The 17,412-nt window shown below is 41.0% G+C and overlaps 1 protein-coding gene across 2 annotated transcripts in view; it reads right to left on the bottom strand.

Moving 5' to 3' along the window:
- The window catches only part of LOC126236795 (GTP-binding protein drn-1-like), a 342,202-nt gene that overhangs the window by 18,101 nt on the left and 306,689 nt on the right, over positions 1-17,412 (bottom strand). The window lies entirely within an intron of this gene.

Genomic DNA, 17,412 nt, shown 5'->3' with positions numbered 1-17,412 from the left:
GTGTCGTTGTTCATGAGACAGTTGGTGACGAGCAAGCGGAGATGCACATATTACCACCAGCAGATATTTGTGATTTTTGGCTTAGAGCATGCGGTACCCATACACCCGATTTTTTAATCTTCCTAACTTCATGTGAATGGCGGACGATGATGGAATGATCACGGTTCATCCCTTTTCCTAGTCCTGGAGTACACTGATGTGGATCACTGTGGAAAAATGGGTCTGAAGGATCTTCATCAAACTCCGAAGGTCTTCCTGAACTTGGAATGTCACTTCGCAAAACGATTCCCCTTAAAATGAGAAAATCATTTTCTTTCCGTGCTCGGCCAACTACACTAACCCCATACAAGGCGCAAATGTTTCTGGCTACCTCCTCTGCTGTGATCCCTCTAACGAATTCAGAGAGAAGAATACGTCTGAAATGTCCTGATTTCTCCAGTCGGCACCCAATTTTCTAGAGTCCACTATCACCAAATGACAAAATGACAATATGTAAACTCAAATAACGGCAGTAACTACAAATAAAAAATTACAACCTATAAGAAAACCAATAGCAACCGGAATCCCAAAATGCAAAACAAAAGAGCTACGAACGTATGCACGAATCTAATAAATCTAAATACATGAAATGGGAAAAGGGCTGACTAACGCTCCCGGTTAACCGGTGGTAAGTCGGAGTTGCCGAGCATCACACTCCTTCCTGTTGTCTCCGATACCACTTGTAACAACAACGACGCTGTACTATTGTACATATAAGTAAATTTTTTTCCATGTGATTTTTCGATAAATTAGTGTAATTGATGCTCTGATTTCATTTCGTTTTTGTTTCATGCCATTGTCTTAAGAAAACTGTAAACAATTTTCAATGTGAATATTAATGTTTATGTCAAATGTCAAGCAATATTGTAATAGAATTGAAATGTAACAAATGTTGAAACTATTGTAAGATGTTTAAAATTGTAACTGTGCGTCTGGTCCATACGTAGGCTATGTGTTAGGATATGTAGAATGCAAAACCTCGGGTGAATACCCTGTCTGTAAGGGATCGGTAAAAGGTGGATGGCAGGCGAGCGCGGGAAAATGCGCACGGGCACTGCACGGCACAACGGGCTCAGCAGTAGTAGTTGGAGTTTGGCATTGGTCTGAGCAACACCTTCTGGAACGAGGAGGCTCTCCTGGAAGACGTAGTTTCACTGAGCCTCGGGTATGCCGTTCCAACGCCCACACAGCACGGCAAAATTCCATAGGCACTAAATGGAAAAGTATTGCGACGCTATGAAGAAATAAAGTGCCGATACGTCGAGAGCCATAGCTGTGGTTGTATGTGTGCTCTGTGCCTCGCCATCTCGCCGCCCGCCAACCGCCGCATCGATACAAACAGGTTGAAACTTTAAGTACTGTATTCGTATGGACCAGAGAGTGGACTATTCAATAACAACTTAAATTTTACCAGAACTTTCCTATCATCTAATTATCCTCACAACTAACCTAGATAGGGTCCTTTCCAAATGTTGTGCAATCCGAGTGTCCCGAAATGAAAAATTAAATTTTGTGTTAATAATAATTACTTCCAGACCTACCTATGTTAGAATGGTGTTTAAAGAATTGTTTTGTTAATGAACCAGTAAATGAATAATGAAGGTCTAACGAAGTTGAAAGATAACTTTAATGTTGATATAGTAATGAAGCTTCATTATTTCGAGACAGATATAAAGGTATTTAAATGAGGAGTAAATAAGATAAAAGGAGTAGTAACTCATATACTGGAAATCTTGAACGCATAATAATTTCAGTAATCAAATTTTTTAATAAAGTGATCATGACAGTTTCAGGGTCCCAACAACCCCCGTCCCCCTTTTTATTCATTTGAATTCTGAAGTGTTCCACATTGGTTTGACCAGCAAAAGTTAAAGTCGATATATAAGTCAAAATTTATCAGTGTTTTATCTTTATCAAAATTGACATTTTGTGTGTGTTACGAAAGTGCTGTAGCTAGGGTAACCTATGCCCGATTTTAATCAGATCAATAGACAGTACGAAGTTTTGTAGTATTCATTATAGTGTAGTGTTATGTATTTATGATTTTTCCATATCAGTACAGAACGTGAAACTAACAGTTCAATAGATTTTCTGGTTCTAAAATTCTACTATATTATGCAGTGTTACTACTTGTGGCTTTGCACGAATATCTGCCAACTTGTACAGGGAAGCAACTCAGTTAATGTCTAATTAGGCTGGCGACCGTATTATTATCAAATTGGTAGCATCTTCAGTGTTACTTTTGTTCCATACTGACGTGTAATTGCATTTTGAACTCACTTGACGGATCATTGTTATTACAGAGTGGGTGTAAGTCTGATTTGCCACCATTCAGGTACACGCGGTCGATATCTATACGAAAATCCTTTCTCATAAGGTGAAGCCCGTTCACTTACCATAGTACAGGCTTTAAGGAGAATTGTGTGCCCCACGCGCACGTTACACACTGTACAAGGCTGGTAGGCTGCAGCAAACGGAGTAGGCCGTCAGCGGATGCTGGGATACCAGCTAGTGCGCGCAGAGAAGTCTACAATTAAAGTTAAAAATGGTCGGCCTCATTTCACGCGAAATAGCGAGCCGGCAACCCAGCCAAAGTTGTTGGTTGTCAGAAGATTCTATACTGCATATTTGTGACAATGTTACACTGCAGCCGGTCGGAGTGACCGAACCGTTCTAGGCGCTACAGTTTGGAACCGCGCGACCGCTGCGGTCACAGGTTCGAATTCTGCCTCGGGCATGGATGTGTGATGTTCTTAGATTAGTTGGGGGGCTGATGACCTCAGCAGTTAAGTCCCATAGTGCTCAGACCAATTTGAACCATTTTTTGTTACACTAAAAGTTGTTCTTAGCTGGAATTACATGCAGCGCGTTGTATACAGGGTGGTCCATTGATCGTGACCAGGCCAAATATCTTACGAAATAAGCGTCAAATGAAAAAAACTACAAAGAACGAAACTTGTCTAGGTTGAAGGGGGAAACCAGATGGCGCTATGGTTGGCCCGCTAGATGGCCTTGCCATAGGTCAAACGGATATCAAATGCGTTTTTTAAAATAGGAACCCCAAATTTTTATTACATATTGGAGTATTACATAAAGAAATATGAATGTTTTTGTTGGACCAATTTTTATCTTTGGGATAGATGGCGCTGTAATAGTCACAAACATATGGCACACCATTTTAGACGAACAGTTGGTGACAAATAGGTTCTTTAAATTAAAATACAGAACGTAGGTACTTTTGAACATTTTATTTCGGTTGTTCCAATGTGATACATGTACCTTTGTGAACTTATCATTTCTGAGAACGCATGCTGTTACAGCGTAATTACCTGTAAATACCACATTAATGCAATAAATGCTCAAAATGATGTCCGTCAACCTCAGTGTATTTGGCAATACGTGTAACGACATTCCTCTCAACAGCGAGTAGTTCGCCTTCCGTAATGTTCGCACATACATTGACAATACGCTGACACATGTAGTCAGGCGTTGTCGGTGGATCACGATAGCAAATACCCTTCAACTTTCCCCACAGAAAGAAATTCTGAGACGTCAGATACGGTGAACGTGCGGGCCATGGTGTGGTGCTTCGACGACCAATCCACCTGCCATGAAATATGCTATTCCATACCGCTTCAACCGCACGCGAGCTGTGTGCCGGACATCAATCATGTTGGAAGTACATCGCTATTTTGTATTGCAGTGAAACGTCTTGTAGTAACATCAGTAGAACATTACGTAAGAAATCAGCATACATTGCATCATTTAGATTGCCATCGATAAAATAGGAGCCAATTAGGCTTCCTCCCATAATGCCGCACAATACATTAACCCGGTAAGGTCGCTGATGTTCCACTTGTCGCAGCCATCGTGGATTTTCCGTTGCCCAATAGTGCACATTATGCCGGTTTACGTTACCGCTGTTGGTGAAAAACGCTTCGTCGCTAAATAGAACACGTGCAAAAAATCTGTCATCGTCCCGTAATTTCTCTTGTACCCAGTGACAGAACTGTACACGACGTTCAACGTCGTCGCCATGCAATTTCTGGTGCATAGAAATATGGTAGGGGTGCAATCGATGTTGATGTAGCATTCTCCATACCGACGTTCTTGAGATTCCCAATTCTCGCGCAATTTGTCATTTGTTGCAGGTCGTGGTTGACGTTTCACATGTGGCTGAACACTTCCTGTTTCCTTAAATAACGTAACTATCCGGTGAACGGTCCGGAGACTTGGATGATGTCTTCCAGGATACCGAGCAGCATACATAGCACACGCCCGTTGGGCATTTTGATCACAATAGCCATACATCAACACGGTATCAACCTTTTCCGCAATTGATAAACGGTCCATTTCAACACGGGTAATGTATCACGCAGCAAATACCGTCCGCACTGACGGAATGTTACGTGATACCATGTACTTATACGTTTGTGACTATTACAGCGCCATCTATTACAAGTATATAACATTTTAGGGAGAGTAAACATTAATACAAATTTCTTGATAGTTAAGTGGTGTCCACTCAGAACTTTTATAAGAGTATCTGTGAATTAAGTGGATTGTCATCATCCCTTGGAAATAAAAAACTAACTCAACTTGATCTGCTGAAGCTGAGATACTGATCCTCAAGAGTTGAAGCTTGAATTCTGATCTGGATCGTTTTGTGTGCCGAGAACTTCGTGTCAAGAAGGCTGTATCAAATTTGTCACCTCACAGTTTGAAGGCTTATTGAATGACAGAATTGGTGAAATTCAATGTTTTATTCGTTTCTTGTGTACATGAGCTTACGATGCTGCTGTAACACATAGCGTGAAAACAAAAACTTGTGCTAAATCGTGTATGTACGTCAAGATATGACTGTACTATATTATATGGGCTGATTTAGCAAAGCCGTTCGTCTGCAGTATTTCCAGAACCGTTTAAAGTATTGTTATCACGGTTTCATCCAGATGAATTACAAGGAAGTCCTGACTAAGCGATGTATACTCTTTTTTCATAATAATGTTAAATGCAATGACACTGGTAACAGGAGAATGGATTCTTTCTTCACAGAATTCTCTTTACCGATGAATCTACCTTTACAAATCATGGAATACTGAATTTAAAACATGCGTTGTTGGGCTGCAGAGACTGAAGAGTGACAGAGCCGTGTCAAATATCAGAATCAGTGGAGCCTGAAAACGTTTGGTGCGGGGTTATTGAAGACTGTATGGTTGGTCCTTAGTACACCGAAGAAACCTTAACAGGTAAACGTAGAGGTATGTGGTATCATTACCTCTGGTGTCCGGCCCACTAATCGCTTGTGGCTCGGCAAGCGCTTTTCAGTTCTTTTCTAGTCGCTGGACAGACCGTTGAGGCGTTACCACTAGACATTCAAGTTCACATGATGGACTTTTTTGTGTGGTAAACTCAATAACGTAGTCTATGCACAAGTTCCATCGTGCCAAGAGGATTTAAAACATAGTATCGTTGCAGCATGTGCAATGACATCGAAAGAACCTCTTCAGTCTGCCCATATGTCCTTGCACCAGCGACTGCAAAAGCGAATTGCAGTAAATGGTGGGCACTTTGAACACTCGGTGACACAAAAAGAATTTTAAGTAAGAGTTAATGAGCAAATTCTTTTCTGATTTCCTTTTTGTTGCTGTTGATGATGTAATTTTGCAATGTAAATGTTTATCTAGACGTTAAATTCATGGCATGAAATTATACCTCGGTCTCCTGTGTTACAAATTCATTTAATTTTTTTACACACCTTCCTTGCGAGAGACAGCAGAAACAAGAGCAGAGCTGTTACCGTAGTTAACTAGTGGAACTTCTTTAGACGTTCCGTCTTTTGCTTCCAGTTGGCATGGAAATCCAGCCACCTGTGGCTAAGAGTGCTTGAAAAAGTCCGCTAAAAATTACTAGTCGTCGATACTTCACGTTCTGTAGATGGTTTTCTCCAATCTGAGGGCTCAACTTCACTCCGTTACCAAACTGCTATAACAAATAGTCAGTTCACTTACATTGTTTGGATAGTGCTCTGTGTGCTCTGTATGACGCGTGCAAGAGAGGGGAAGGAGGAGGGGGTGGGAGAGAGAGGGGAGAGAGAGAGAGAGAGAGAGAGAGAGAGAGAGAGAGAGAGAGAGACAATGCTGGTTTTGATGTGGTTATCATATCTGATGATATGCTAAATAAAAGGGCAGACCCAGGATTCCGGATCCAAACACATTAAGAAAGAAAGCCGGTCAAGGAATTGCGTTTAAAAGACAATCGTGACAACTCTGATGCAACGTGTTGGAATATTTTGAGACCGGCCGGAGCGGCCGAGCGGTTCTAGGCGCTACAATCTGGAACGCGCGACTGCTACGGTCGCAGGTTCGAATCCTACCTCGGGCATGGGTGTGTGTGATGTCCTTAGGTTAGTTAGGTTTAAGTAGCTCTCAGTTCTAGGGGACTGATGAGCTCAGAAGTTAAGTCCCATAGTGCTCAGAGCCATTTGAACCATTTTTGAATATTTTGAGATGGAGGTGGAAACTGGTGAACAACTCCTACCGGTTTCCAAAGCAGGCGAGCGAACGGCAGACGCTGTTATAATTACTGAATCTATATTATTTCGTCCCTGTAAAGAAAAACAGGAGAGGGAAGGAAATGGAACATGGCTCTCTTGTATTCATACGCTGGACGAGAAGTGCAGTATTCCGAAATGTGTAACAAATCATTTCGTACAAGACGTGATTCGGAGTCACATATACAATAATTATCATCAACGCGATGAGAAGCCTCGTATGACATTGCATGCATGAGGCGGATCTCTCTTGAGGCAGCAAATCATCGTTTAGACTGGTTCTGCAGAGTTCTAGTATTAAATACAAGTGATTCTGGTCGACGAAACATGGTTGAATACCGGTCATACAGTTACGAAAGGTTGGAGTGACGATAAAGGAGAAGGTGGCAAAGGTAGCAGAAATATTCTTTTGCATGCTGGCACTTCTACATCTACATCTACATCCATACTCCGCAAGCTACCTGACGGTGTGTGGCGGAGGGTACCTTGAGTACCTCTATCGGTTCTCACTTCTATTCCAGTCTCGTATTGTTCGTGGAAAGAAAGAATGTCAGTATGCCTCTGAGTGGGTTCTAATATCTCTGATTTTATCCTCATGGTTTCTTCGCGAGATATACGTAGGAGTGAGCAATATACTGCTTGATTACTCGGTGAAGGTATGTTCTCGAAACTTCAACAAAAGCCCGTACCGAGCTACTGAGCGTCTCTCCTGCAGAGTCTTCCACTGGAGTTTATCTATCATCTCCGTAACGCTTTCGCGATAACTAAATAATCCTGTAACGAAGCGCGCTGCTCTTCGTTGGATCTTCTCTATCTCTTCTATTAACACTATCTGGTACGGATCCCACACTGCTGAGCAGTATTCAAACAGTGGGCGAACAATCGAACTGTAACCTACTTCCTTTGTTTTCGGATTGCATTTCCTTAGGATTCTTCCAATGAATCTCAATCTAGCATCTGCTTTACCGACGATGAATTTTATATGACCATTAAATTTTAAATTACTCCTAATGCGTACTCCCAGATAATTTATGGAATTAACTGCTTCCAGTTGCTAACCTGCTATATTGTAGATAAATGATAAGGGATCTTTTTTTCTATGTATTCGCAGCACATTACACTTGTCTACAGTGAGATTCAATTGCCATTCCCTGCACCATGCGTCAATTCGCTGCGGATCCTCCTGCATTTCAGTACAATTTTCCATTGTTACAACCTCTCGATATACCACAGCATCATCCGCAAAAAGCCTCAGTGAACTTCCGATGTCATACACAAGGTCTTTTGTGTATATTGTGAATAGCAACGGTCCTACGACACTCGCCTGCGGCACACCTGAAATCACTTCGTAAGACTTCTCTACATTGAGAATGACAATCTGCGTTCTGTTATCTAGGAACTCTTCAATCCAATTCCACAATTGGTCTGATAGTCCACATGCTCTTACTTGGTTCATTAAACGACTGTGGGGAACTGTATGGAACGCCTTGCGGAAGTCAAGAAATACGGCATCTACCTGGGAACCCGTTTCTATGGCCCTCTGAGTCTCGTGGACGAATAGCGCGAGCTGGGTTTCACACGATTGTCTTTTTCGAAAGCAATGCTGATTCCTACAGAGTAGATTTCTAGTCTCCAGAAAAGTCATTATACTCGAACATAATACGTGTTCCAAAATTCTACAACTGATCGACGTTAGAGATATAGGCCTATAGTTCTGCACATCTGTTCGACGTCCCTTCTTGAAAACGGGGACGATCTGTGCCCTTTTCCAATCCTTTGGAACGCTACGCTCTTCTAGAGACCTACGGTACATCGCTCCAAGAAGGGTGGCAAGTTCCTTCGCGTACTCTGTGTAAAATCGAACTGGTATCCCATCAGGTCCAGCGGCCTTTTCTCTTTTGAGCGATTTTAATTGTTTCTCTATCCCTCTGTCGTCTATTTCGATATCTACAATTTTTCATCCGTGCGACAATCTAGAGAAGGAACTACAGTGCAGTCTTCCTCTGTGAAACAGCTTTGGAAAAAGACATTTAGTATTTCGGCCTTTAGTCTGTCATCCTCTGTTTCAGTACCATTTTGGTCACAGAGTGTCTGGACATTTTGTTTTGATCCACCTACCGCTTTGACATAAGACCAAAATTTCTTAGGATTTTCTGCCAGGTCAATACATAGAACTTTACTTTCGAATTCATTGAACGCCTTTCGCATAGCCCTCCCCACACTGCATTTCGCTTTGCGTAATTTTTGTTTGTCCGCAAGGCTTTGGCTATGTTTATGTTTGCTGTGAAGTTCCCTTTGCTTCCGCAGCTGTTTTCTAACTCGGTTGTTGTACCACGGTGGCTATTTTCCTTCTCTTACGATCTTGCTTGGCACATACTCATCTAACGCATATTGTACGATGGTTTTGAACTTTGTCCACTGATCCTCAACACTTTCCGTGGTTTTATTCCTGGCTCTCGACTGCTTTTGAAATCGATGAAAACGTCAGAGCACCATGAAGTGATGAGACAAGAACACATTTTCAGATGGTTTGAAAATGCTCTCTTACTGGTTTTAGTAACTCCATCAGAAATTGTTCTCGACAGTGCATCATACCATTAAGTTTTCAATAATAAGGCTGCAATCCTCTCCTCTTGAAAGGATGATATTATTCAGTGGTTACAACAACACGAAGTTCCTATGGCTGATATTACGAAAAAAGTAGAATTATTAGAGCTCGTATCGCTTCATTAGCCAAAAGTCACAAAGCACGTTATTGAGGATGTAACTTACAAATACGGACATAAAGTCATAAGACCGTCACCGTATCACTGCCACTTTAACGCAATTGAAGTTGTTTAGGCGCAAGGGTATGTTGTTGTGAAAACGAAATTAACTGTGAATGGAGTGTAGAAACTTATTAAGAGCCTAGAAAAGGGCACCTAAATGGACCAAAGGGTTGTTTTGACACGTATTAAGTGGGTAATTGATGGATCGTGGAATACAAGATTCTATCGAAGATATTGTTTCGGAACTTATTATTGCTGCCAGTTGTTCATCCACTTTTGAAAGTTCCAGTGACTCTGAAATGAGTGGTTTCTATGCTCTTTAGGAAAATGCAGCTGCCTATAGATAACAGTCGGTGGAGGTATGCAATTAAAGTTTTCTTACTCTTAAACAGTACGCCTTATTTCTACATACCGTGCCTGTGCCGCCTATAACTTGTAACCAAATGCCATTCGAAGCTGTTCACTGGACAGCCAATGTGAGGACAGTTTCAGGTAACAAATGAAAGCGAGATACACTATGCGATCAAAAGTATCCGAACACCCACAAAAACATACGTTTTTTCTTATTAGGTGCATTGTGCTGCCACCTACTGCCAGTTACTCCATATCAGTGACCTCAGTAGTCATTAGACATCGTGAGAGAGCAGAATGGGACGCTCCGCGGAACTAACGGACTTCGAACGTGGTCAGGTGATTGGGTGTCACTTGTGTCATACTTCTGTACGTGAGATTACTACACTCCTAAACATTCCTAGGTCCACTGTTTCCGATGTGACAGTGAAGCGGAAACGTGAAGAGACACGTAAAGCAGAAAAGCGTACAGAATGACCTCGTCTGTTGACTGACAGACACCACCGACAATTGAAGAGGGTCGTAATGTGTAACAGGCAGACATATATCCAGACAATCAAACAGGAATTCTGCAGTTGTTGATAATACCGTATATTCGTCCGACCAGATATCCTTGTTTTTGTCGTCACTGACCGCCCCCCCCCCCCAAAAAAAATATCTAGACTGAACAAAGCATCCTTTCGATGGTTATTCAATTTTTTTCTCATGATTTCCTCTCCCATTGGCGGTCCCCTCCCGGAATGTTTTGCCGATGGAAACTTCTTCATGACACTTTTCCGCTTACTGGCCTCATGTCCTGTGACGAACATTATGTCTTTAGTGCAGATGTGTCCACTACTTTTTGCAACCTTTTGCCGTTGATCATTGCTGATTCTTCCACCTATTAGGGTATTTTGCTACACCAAGGGGAAGAGAGTGCACTGATCCTGTGTCCACTCCTCCGCCTTCTTTGGCAAGGCCGTTGACGGAACTAGTGTCACTTCTAACGCCGGAACTCTTCAGCCGCCGTTGCCGATGATTTTGACTGAAAATTTAAGCGTCGGCTAGGTTCGAACCAGGGTCGTTTGTGATTACTAGTAAAAATGCTACTAGTAGTCCATTTTGACTACATAACTGATGTTACATATGATATATCATAATGCTAAATTATGATCTGCTGAAGATGACTAAGTTATTGACGTTTGCTTATGTTTTGAGATAATAGGTTATTTCAAATAAAGAAATCGATTAATTCAACAAATTGACGATAACATTTCACTCTGGTATAAAAAATGGTAACATACCAATTAGCGGGGATCGAATAATATCATACATTAATAGGAAGACATGCAAAAAATAATAATCTGGGTCTACGCTCCAAGAACGGACATGAAAAATTGCGTGTTGCAAACCAACAACACTTACTCGGTAACAGTGGTAATTCTTATTTTTGTAAGCAAGTAACTAGTCCGCTAACGGTGATCAACGATAACCGCCACATCAGGGGAACAGTGTGTGACCTCATTCCAAGGAGAGAGACATAAGCAACACATTGATACTTTACAATTAATTTACTTCTTATCATTTGATTTTCTTGCCTGATTTTCTAGCTGGCTGCAAAATTATTAGAAGACTACAGTGAATTACTACCATTCTTGCATTCAGCAGACGCTGGAGCGTGGAAGACAATAATTTACTTGTTTAATCCGTTCATGACTATTAATACATCGTTTAAATCAGACTATGGTAAATTCAACCTTACGAAAACATGGAAGATCAAACATGTTCAAGGAGAACTCGACTTTATACCTAGAGTACATTAACCAAAATAACGTCACATTTATAATGTTCATGGATGCGCCTGCAATTAATGCGTGATATCAAAGAGAGTTTTGAAGTCTTAACTGTAGAACATAAATTTTGTAATTAGAATATATTATTGCGTAAAACTACACAAAAATTGTAAAACAAAAGCCCACGTTTCGGCTGTCTTGAACAGTACTGGCGTAAAATTTTTAATTTTGTTTTATACAATCACACGGCATAAGGCCTAGAAGATTTTGTTCAAGCTGATGTAGGTTGCGGCAGCCTCTGCACATAATCCACACTTTTTTCATCTGTAAAGCTAGTACGTGTTCTGTAAAAGTATTGGTGCTTCAATCATGACTTCGGTGGACTCTATTTTCTACCTGAAAGGAAAGGTAGAGGTAGAGTGGATCCTAAATGGCTCTAAGCATTATGGGACTTAACATCTGAGGTCATCAGTCCGCGGTAGAGTTTCTGAAGCAATATTATATGACCACGTTTATTCAGTGCTGCAGGAATCTAGCAAAGATAGGGTCGTAACCTTTCTAGGGTATGACAGTGCCACACACACATGGCTGGAGGTGTTTGATACTAGTTTGATCGTGATGAGGTCGAAATAACTCTTCTTAGCTGGATTCCATTATCAGCGGATGTGAATTTATCAGTCCACTGTAATCTTTATTAGCTAGTAATTAAGCTTCTGCTCACCTTCTTCATCACTCCCAGGGGGACTGTAATAAGTTCTTTGAAGGGCACACTATAAAGTTCAACCGACGTGGATCCCCTAGTCAAAGGAATGGATTTCTGAGAATATTGTGTTTACTTATATTTAGAGGCTCGCACGGTCGGAAGTGAGTGATCGTATCATTTGCCCAACTTCTTTAATCATAACAATATCAATGGTATTTCGAAAGGTGCACACTTCAGCATTAGGTAATAAAAGGCCTCAAAATACATGAAAAACGAGAAGAATATACTGATTATCAGAATTAGTGTATTTTTGAAGAAGTTGCGTTGCATATTTACGTATCGCGGGTTCAAGATCACTGTGTTCGTTGTTGTGTTAAAGTGTTGACTTGCGATAGTCTGAAACAGTTGTTAGCGTAATCCCCGGGGCAGATGTACTGTTACGCTTATACCCACAGTCTGCCAACAAGGGACCTCTACCAAGTTTGCCTCGAACTCCTATCCAGAGAATTATCTTTGCGTTGTTGGTTATAGCCCACCCGGGACAAGTCTGCAATACGATAACTGTTTGCTTCCAAGCAGCCAACTTCATCACTGCAAAACGCAAAACAGAAGCTTCGAAGATGACCTGGAAGCTGTTTCCAGGGGGAAATTATGTTTCTTAACGCTTCGGGTATAGAAGCTTAAGATCTTAGAAGTTAAATCAGAGAAAATTCGTTACCTTATAAATTAATTATTCTCTCTCTCTCTCTCCTTTCTATTTCCAGTGTGATTCTTGCTTTCGTTGGGTCGCACCGTAAAGCTTTTCAATAGTATAGTTTCATCGTGGTTAGTTTGACTCAAATTCCCCATGGCTGTCCATGATCAGTAACAAAGAGCCACAAATCTTTCTTCTAGAAAGTACACTCTAGGTGGTTCCTAGTTAATGATAACATCGGTTGAGAAGACTTTATTGCCGTTATTCGCAGCATGCTCAACTGCAAGGAGTAGCAAGTATTCAGATCTAAAATTTCACATATTTCCTATCCCCCAAAGTTCTTGGCGACCGCCGTTATATGTGCCTTAAGCTGTTTCTCACCATTCTCCATAGTATCGCTGACTGCATAAATCTGGTATGTTTGTTTGATATCTAGTAACTTGAGTAATAAATTGGTATTTAGGTCGGACTTTACCAACCAAAGAGCATTACCGTAATGTCAAATCACCTTTAAATCTAACTAAACTTCTTTGATGAAACCAACTTGTCTTATTAATTTAACTGTCTTTCTGAAGTAGATTCTGTTTGAACATAGTGAAAATCTTGCACATTGTATTTGAAGGCATTGCAGGCTACATAAAAGACCCATCCACTCAGCCTGATTTACGTTTCACGTGATTTGCCTCGGTCAAATTATTCTGATGTTTGTAAGGCACTTTTGGAATTTCCAGCTTTCATTACCTTTCCCATACTAGCTCAATACGAGCTTGTGTTCAGTAAATGACGCATTTTTCTACCGGTCTATCGACGACGAGACATTTGGAGATGGACAGTAGAAGGTAAACCAAGCCTGCAGATAAAGGAGAGTATTAAGTGCCGTTGCTGTCCTTCTTAAAGCTACAGTTGCCACGGACTTGACAATTAATCAGATGTGGCGGAAACAGTATAGAGAAATCATTAATGGCTGATCAGCTTTTTCCGAGTTTAAACTATACTGAAATGACTAAAGCCATGGGATACCTCCTAATATCGTGGCGAACCTCTTTTTGCCCAGCGTAGTACAGCAACTCGCTGTGGCGTGGACTCAACAAGTCATTTTAAGTCATCTGCAGAAATATTGAGCCACGCTGCCTCTATAGCCGTCAATAATTGCAGACGTGTTGCCGGTGGTGGAGTCTATGCAGGAACTGACCTCTCGATTACGTCCCGTGTTCATGCTCCGGTGATCTAGGGGTAGCGTCTTTCGGCAGTAATCAAAACGTCATAGGCCCTGGGTTCGAAACCCACCACCGCTTAAATTTTGATTAATAATCAGCATTCCAGCATAAGAAGTCACCCATACTTTGCCAACGGCCTTGTCAAAGAGGGCGGAGGAGCGGAGAGAGGTTCAGGGCACTCCTAGGGGTGGGAAACTGCCCCCAAAAGTGAAAGACTCAGCAATGATCAACTGCGTGAGGATCCAGAAGGCAATGGATATCACTGCATTAAAGACAAGTAACGTGTATCCACAGGACGTGTCGCCTGTAGTTCATAGAGTGTCATGATGATGTCTGCATTGGCAAAAGATTCCGGAATAGTCCCCCATTCGGATCTTCGGGAGGGAACTGCCAAGCGGGAGGTGACTGTGAGAAAAAGATTGAAGAATCAACGAAAGGATAACGTTCCACGAGTCGGGCCGTGGTATATCAGAAGCTAAATGTGATAGAGAAGCTAGAAAATCTGAAAAGAGAAGGGCAAACCATCAATCCTCATATAGTAGCGGTCTGTGATGTGAAAAGGAAAGGAGACAAGGATTTCTGGTGAGATGAGTATAGAGTAATACAAACAGCAGTAGAAAATGGAATAATGGGAGTAGGATTCGTTATGAATAGCAAGGCAGGGCAAAGAGTGTATTAGGTTGTTCTTATCCAAATTGATATCAAACCAATACGGACAACGATAGTTCAGATATATTTGCCGACGTCGCAAGCTGAAGATGAAGAGGTAGAGAAACTGTGTGAGGATACTGAAAGGTAATACAGTACATAAAGGAAGATGAAAATTTAACACTCATGGGGAAATGGAATGCAATTGCAGGGGAAGGAGCAGAAGGAAAGGTTACAAAACAATGGAGTATTGGGACAAGGAATGAGAGAGGAGAAAGAAAGACTTATTGAGTTCTCTCATAAATTTCAGCTAGCAATAGCAAATACTCTGTTCAAGAATCACAAGAGGAGGAGGTATACTTGGAAAAAGCCTGGTCATACTGGACGATTTCAGTTAGATTACACCATGGTCAGGAGGATATTGTTAAAAGAAGTGGACTACGGAAATAATAAGGGATGACGAGATACGCTTGAAGTTCTCTAAGGCTATAGATACAGCAATAAGGAATAGCTCAGTGGAGAATACAGTTGAAGAACAATAGACATCTCTAAAAAGGGCAATCACAGAAGCTGGAAAGAAAAACATAGGTACAAAGAAGGTAGCTGCAAAGAAACCATGGATATCAGAAGAAATACTTCAGTTGATCAATGGAAGAGAGAAGTACAAACATGTTAAGGGAAATTCAGGAATACAGAAATACAAATCGCTGAGGAATGAAATAAATAGGAAGTGCAGGGATGCTAAGATGAAATGGCTGCATGAAAAATGTGAAGAAATCGAAAAAGACATGATAATGAGAAGGACTATCTCATGTGACGGTACGTCAAATAAATAGACATCTGGAGAAAGGGAAAAGAAGTTTTTGTAATGAGACGTGTGAACCATAAATTATCTAAAGACTAAGTACGTCTGCGCGATGTATAACAAATGTGTAACATAGACCATGAAGATCAGAGACAATGCTTTGATTGAACTCTCTCTCCTGTTTGTTTTTGTTTCGTCGAACGGTAGGCCGCCATTGTGGCGCTGTCTGATAATTAATGTAAGTTTGTATGTATTTTAACAAAATATAATAGAAATTGTTATTAGAAAGTGTGTATTATTGACTTAGTTGTCACCTCTCATGGTCGCAACCATTAACTATCATTAACCACGTTTTTTCAGTAGTTCGAGTTGCGGGGAGCTCTTCTTCCATAACAGCGTTTGGTCGGCCATTACGCTGACGATCTTTTATAATTAATAATTCATGTTATAATTGTGGTGTCACCGCCAGACACCACACTTGCTAGGTGGTAGCTTGAATCGGCCGCGGTCCATTAGTACATGTCGGACCCGCGTGTCGCCACTATCAGGATCGCAGACCGAGCGCCACCACAAGGCAGGTCTCGAGAGACGTACTAGCACTCGCCCCAGTTGTACGACGACGTTGCTAGCGACTACACTGACGAAGCCTTTCTCTCATTTGCCGAGAGACAAAATAGCCTTCAGCTAAGTTAATGGCTACGACCTAGCAAGGCGCCATTTGTAACATTGCATGTATCTCAAGATAGTCTCACTTGTATCATCAAGAATGCTGTATACAAATAAGGATTAAAAGTTAAGTATATTCCATAGCTACGTTCTTTTCTTTATTGCATTCATTACGAATCCTGTTCCAGACTTCGCGCCAGTCAGCGTGTGTGTACGTGTGCCCTTTCGGCTACCCGTCACTGTGGACTGGCTGCCTTGTCAGTCCACTACAATAATATTAAATGTAAATGCTAGAGACTTCTCAGTTTTGATCTTTCATTAATTTAAAAGTTAAAGAGAGTAGTGATAGATTTCATTTACTAAAATTCACAGCACTGAATGAGTTGAGTATGTTTCATTTTGGCCGCTTAACGGCAGATAAGATTCTCTCCAGTTTTGCCTTGCAAATAATAAACTAGAAATATTGAAAATCATTCCATTCAATAAGCTCCGCTATATCTCAGTTAATCTTTGTGGAATTTGGTACATAAATAACCAGTAGCCCTTTAGACCCATATTAATAATTACACTTTGCGTAATAATACGTATATATTCATTTCTAAATAGCAGCGCTCACGCAAACTATTTATTAGAAGACGGTGAGTCGCGAGCCGTGTTTTAAAAATATTATATCGTACGTACTTCGGGGTAGCCGATGTCTGTACGAGTGTTATCGCGGTATAAGTTAACTAAACGTCTCATGCTAGCCTACGATATTTAAAAACACCCCAGGCAATAAATCATAAACAATAATATACACAATATACAATACAATCACTGTAAATATATTATACCGTGATACTCAGCGTACAGGAAAGTCAAAACATTAAAAGCAGGGTTGGTAACATTAAGAGTGCAAGTGGAATTTCATTGTTAAATGCAGAGAAGCGAGCGAATAGATGGAAAGAGTACATTGTAAGCTTCTATGAGGGGGAAGATTTGTCTAATATGATAGAAGAAGAAACAGGAGTCTATTTATAAGAGATAGGTGATGCAGTATTAGAATCAGAATTTTAACTATCTTCGGAGGACTTAAGAACAAATAAGGCAGATGGGATAGACAACATTACATCAGAATTTCTAAAATTGTGCCAAAAAGTGGCAACAATTCACGTTGGTGTGCAGAATGTATGAGTCTGGTGACATACCATCTGACA

Source organism: Schistocerca nitens, chromosome 1 (genome assembly GCF_023898315.1).
Source record: "Schistocerca nitens isolate TAMUIC-IGC-003100 chromosome 1, iqSchNite1.1, whole genome shotgun sequence".
Taxonomy (NCBI): Eukaryota; Metazoa; Arthropoda; class Insecta; order Orthoptera; family Acrididae; genus Schistocerca; species Schistocerca nitens.
The sequence above is the reverse complement of the archived record's forward strand: the minus strand, read 5'-3'. Positions and strand labels throughout refer to the sequence as shown.